This window comes from Oncorhynchus keta, chromosome 8 (assembly GCF_023373465.1).
Source record: "Oncorhynchus keta strain PuntledgeMale-10-30-2019 chromosome 8, Oket_V2, whole genome shotgun sequence".
NCBI classification, from domain to species: domain Eukaryota; kingdom Metazoa; phylum Chordata; class Actinopteri; order Salmoniformes; family Salmonidae; genus Oncorhynchus; species Oncorhynchus keta.
In genome coordinates this window covers 46528887-46534364 of record NC_068428.1, presented here as the reverse complement: position 1 = coordinate 46534364, position 5478 = coordinate 46528887, and the positions used below count along the sequence as shown (strand labels likewise).

Below are 5478 nucleotides of genomic sequence, written 5' to 3'. Positions count from 1 at the left end.
AGATAACTTTATTCTGATGGATGTTCATTTTAAACAGTTGATGCGCGAAAATTGATGCGCTGTAATGAATGAAAGTAACTTCCAAAAATGAACACTTGGATTATAGCAGGATTTCACAAACAATGTAAAGTACACGCAATTACCATTATCCAGAGAAGCTGATACAAGCGAGTGCTTACATTACACGTAATTAACAAAGACCATTATCCACAGAAGCTGATACAAGTGAGTGCTTACATTTTTCATGCTTGATCACTGTGGGAATTGAACCTACAACCCTGGAATTGAGTGCACCATGCACTACCACATTTTTATTTTTATTTTTTTATTTTACCTTTATTTAACTAGGCAAGTCAGTTTAAGAACAAATTCTTATTTTCAATGACAGCCTAGGAACAGTGGGTTAACTGCCTGTTCAGGGGCAGAATGACAGCTCAGGGATTCGAACTTGCAACCTTTCGGTTACTAGTCCAACAATCTAACCACTGCCGCCCCATGTGACCACTACAACAGTAGGTATAGCTAGGTGTAATCTTTTTTTAATCTTGACTTTTTATCTGAGGGTATACTGCTATTGACACACTTGTTGAATTATGCAAGAAAATATGACAACAATAGTAATTAATGAGGCACTCTATACAGTGTAGGTAGGCCTGGACAGACAGCCCTGTTCCACTACGTTATGTTAATTTATTCATATATGCAAACACACCCTGTGTTTTTATGCAAATGCGGCACCTATTATTTTCTTGGTTTTGACACAAAATATAAATAAATACCTGATATCACTATAAAATGTGTATATGAATGTATTCTAAGAAGACAAAAAAGTGACATTTGACAATACATCGAATAACTGAATTCCTACCAAAAACCTTGAAATTTACATGATAAAATATCTGATGGATTAAAACTAAATTCTAAAAGTTTAGAGTATCTTCATTCATTGTCCAACTGAGGCATCAACTAAACTTGTTTTTAAAACTTTTTAAAACAATTTTAAAGACGATTGCTAAATAAACCCGTGTGTGTGTATGCAACCCTAATGGTGGAAATATTTCACATTATTTCATTAATCAGAAAGGCTATACTCATAAAGAGCAGGACACGAAACAGAAAGTTGGGAACCAGTCACCAGAGGTATTAAATAGTATTGGGAACCAGTCACCAGAGGTATTAAATGGTATTGGGAACCAGTAACCAGAGGTATTAAATAGTATTGGGAACCAGTCACCAGAGGTATTAAATAGTATTGGGAACCAGTCACCAGAGGTATTAAATAGTATTGGGAACCAGTCACCAGAGGTATTAAATAGTATTGGGAACCGGTCACCAGAGGTATTAAATAGTATTGGGAACCAGTCACCAGAGGTATTAAATAGTATTGGGAACCAGTCACCAGAGGTATTAAATAGTATTGGGAACCAGTCACCAGAGGTATTAAATAGTATTGGGAACCAGTCACCAGAGGTATTAAATAGTATTGGGAACCAGTCACCAGAGGTATTAAATAGTAATGGGAACCAGTCACCAGAGGTATTAAATAGTATTGGGAACCAGTCACCAGAGGTATTAAATAGTATTGGGAACCAGTCACCAGAGGTATTAAATAGTATTGGGAACCAGTCACCAGAGGTATTAAATAGTATTGGGAACCAGTCACCAGAGGTATTAAATGGTATTGGGAACCAGTCACCAGAGGTATTAAATAGTATTGGGAACCAGTCACCAGAGGTATTAAATAGTATTGGGAACCAGTCACCAGAGGTATTAAATAGTATTGGGAACCAGTCACCAGAGGTATTAAATAGTATTGGGAACCAGTCACCTGAGGTATTAAATAGTATTGGGAACCAGTAACCAGAGGTATTAAATAGTATTGGGAACCAGTAACCAAAGCCATTAAATAGTATTGGGAACCAGTCACCAGAGGTATTAAATAGTATTGGTAACCAGTCACCAAATATATTAAATAGTATTGGGAACCTGTCACCAAATATATTAAATAGTATTGGGAACCAGTCACCAAATATATTAAATAGTGTTGGAACCAGTCACCAAATATATTAAATAGTGTTGGAACCAGTCACCAAATATATTAAATAGTGTTGGGAACCAGTCACCAGAGGTATTAAATAGTATTGGGAACCAGTCACCAGAGGTATTAAATAGTATTGGGAACCAGTAACCAAATATATTAAATAGTGTTGGAACCAGTCACCAAATATATTAAATAGTGTTGGGAACCAGTCACCAGAGGTATTAAATAGTATTGGGAACCAGTCACCAGAGGTATTAAATAATATTGGGAACCTGTCACCAGAGGTATTAAATAGTATTGGGAACCTGTCACCAAATATATTAAATAGTGTTGGAACCAGTCACCAAATATATTAAATAGTGTTGGGAACCAGTCACCAGAGGTATTAAATAGTATTGGGAACCAGTCACCAAATATATTAAATAGTACTGGGAACCAGTCACCAAATATATTAAATAGTATTGGGAACCAGTCACCAAATATATTAAATAGTATTGGGAACCAGTCACCAAATATATTAAATAGTATTGGGAACCAGTCACCAAATATATTAAATAGTATTGGGAACCAGTCACCAAATATATTAAATAGTATTGGGAACCAGTCACCAAATATATTAAATAGTATTGGGAACCAGTCACCAAATATATTAAATAGTATTGGGAACCAGTCACCAAAGCCATCAATAAATAGTATTGGGAACCAGTCACCAAATATATTAAATAGTATTGGGAACTACTCCACATGTATAACAACACAATCGGCATTACAAAAGATAATGTATTCTCAATGACTTACCTGATTAAAGGGCACTATGAAGAAAAAGTCACTTCCTGGTTGCTAAAACTCTAATGTTCTACTATTTTCAGTTTATGTGACAAAACAGAACAAGTATATTGTAGAGTATCACTGTACCATCTAAACTACTGTAAAAAATATATTTTCCATAACTAAAGATATTGTATTTTCAGCTGCTTGAAACTTTTCTGTACAAAACTGAGTGTAAAAGACACAAAAACAATACTTAACAACTGGGAGCATAGAAATAGCACACATAGAACAAATCGATCAAAGATGGCGCCGGAGGAGATGGCTGCTGGAAATCACGATCAGCGATCACTCCCCTCGGATTAGACAAAGATTTTTTTCAACAACAAGCAGGACTCACACGATATTCTCCAAACACCCCACAAGGCAGACATCCCAATTATTCTCAAAAGGAAGCGACGCAGAGGAGGAAGAGCCGGATGCCTCGTCCGGACCAGAAGAAGCTGTCGTTACCGTCAATTTTACTCTGCAGCGTAGCCTAGTGGTTAGAGCGTTGGACTAGTAACTGAAAGGTTGCAAGTTCGAATCCCCGAGCTGACTCTGTCGTTCTGCCCCTGAACAGGCAGTTAACCCACTGTTCCTAGGCTGTCATTGAAAATAAGAATTTGTTCTTAACTGACTTGCCTAGTACACACACACACACACACACACACACACACTATTGGTTGCTGGATATTGGCGAGAACAGGAACATGCTGTCGTACACGTCGATCCAGAGCATCCTAAACTCAATGGGTGACATGTCTGGTGAGTATGCAGGCCATAAAATAACTGGGGCATTTTCAGCTTCCAGGAATTGTGAACAGATCCTTGCGACATGGGGCCGTGCATTATCATGATGAAACATGAGATGATGGCGGCGGATGAATGGCACGACAATGGGCCTCAGGATCTCATCACGGTATCTCTCTGTGCATTCAAATTGTAATCAATAAAATGCAATTGTGTTTGTTGTCCGTAGCTTATGCCTGCCAATACCACAGCCACTCAGTTCACAACCTTGGCATCAGCAAAACACCCGCCCACACGACGCCGTACACGATTTCTGCCATCTGCCCGATACAGTTGAAACCGGGATTCATCCGTGAAGAACACACTTTGCCAGCGTGCCAGTGACCATCAAAGCTGAGCATTTGTAGTCGATTATGACGCTGAACTGCATTCAGGTCAAGACCCAGGTGAGGACGACAAGAACGCAGATTCCCTGAGACGGTTTCTGACAGTTTGTACTAAAATGATTTGGTTGTGCAAACTCACAGTTTCATCACCTGTCCGAGTGGCTGGTCTCAAACCATCCCCCGCAGGTGAAAAAGACAGATGTGGAAGTCCTGGGTTGTCATGGTTACACGTGGTCTGCGGTTGTGAGGCCAGTTGGACAAATTCTCTAAAATTATGTTGAAGGCGGCTTATGGTAGAGAAATTAACATTAAATTCTCTGGCAACAGATCTGGTGAACATTCCTGCAGTCAGCATGCCAATTGCACGCTCCTTTAAAACTTGAGACATCTGTGGCATTGTGTTGTGTGACAAAACTGCACCACTTTAGAGTGGCCGTTTATTGTCCCCCAGCACAAGTTGCACCTGTGTATTGATCATGCCGTTTAATCAGCTTCTTGATATGCCACACCTGTCAGGTGTCTGTGGCAAACTGCACATTTTAGAGTGGCCTTTAATTTTTCCCAGGACAAGGTGCACCTGTGTAATGATCATGCTGTTTAATCCACTTCTTAATATGCCACATCTGTCAGGTGGATGGATTACCTTGGCAAAGGAGAAATGCTCACTAACAGGAATGTAAACACATTTGGTGCTTTTACACCTGCATTGTTTGCTGTTTGGGGTTTTAGGCTGGGTTTCTGTACAGCACTTTGAGATATCAGCTGATGTACGAAGGGCTATATAAATAAATTTGATTTGATTTGATTTGATTTGATTTGTACCAGAACATTTGAGAGAAATCAGCTTTTGTGCAAATGTACAATATCATGGGATCTTTTACTTCAGCTCATTAAACATGGGACCAACACTTTACATGTTGTGTTTATATTTTAGTTCAGTGTACAGTTTGGCTACTTGAAGAGAATTAGAGACTATCACTCGCAGCCCACCTCTTCCAATGCATGAAGGAAAAGTGTACATCGAATCCTACTTAGACGAAGAGCTGAAATGAGTACAACATCCTGGCATTTAAACCATACTAGATTTTTCAAAAATGTACATACTATACAACATTTTATTTTGGCATACTGAGAATGCGTCATGCGCGATTGCGTAGTTTCCCGCTATTCGTTGATGTCGGTAGCTCCTCGCCATATCTAATCATCAGCTGTCGTCAAAGCCAAAATGAGTATAACATCCGGCATTTAAAGTATACTTGATTTTCGAAATGTGGCATACTATTAAACCATACTTTGTTTCACATACTCAAACGGCACACTATTTTGGGACATAAGTATGGGAATTTGGACAGTGCCAATGTGTTCTCAACAACTTACCTGATTAAATAAAGGCAAAAGATAATGTGTCTTCAAAAAAGACAATACAAAAGATACCCATAAAAAAATACAATACACAGACACACACAAACGTCAACGACATCACACCTGCCC

At 38.7% G+C, this 5478-nt stretch overlaps 1 long non-coding RNA gene across 4 annotated transcripts; it reads left to right on the top strand.

Moving 5' to 3' along the window:
* Positions 1 to 1213: 1213 nt before the first annotated feature.
* On the top strand, positions 1214 to 1961 carry LOC127931596 (uncharacterized). Of its 4 annotated transcripts, none has more exons than XR_008141886.1 (3): positions 1214 to 1305; positions 1702 to 1767; positions 1834 to 1961. It is a non-coding gene; the product is annotated as an uncharacterized LOC127931596 (long non-coding RNA). The 4 variants fall into 4 exon arrangements; XR_008141887.1 differs by lacking the exon at positions 1702 to 1767 and adding an exon at positions 1537 to 1602; XR_008141884.1 differs by lacking the exon at positions 1214 to 1305 and adding an exon at positions 1346 to 1503.
* Positions 1962 to 5478: the final 3517 nt, after the last annotated feature.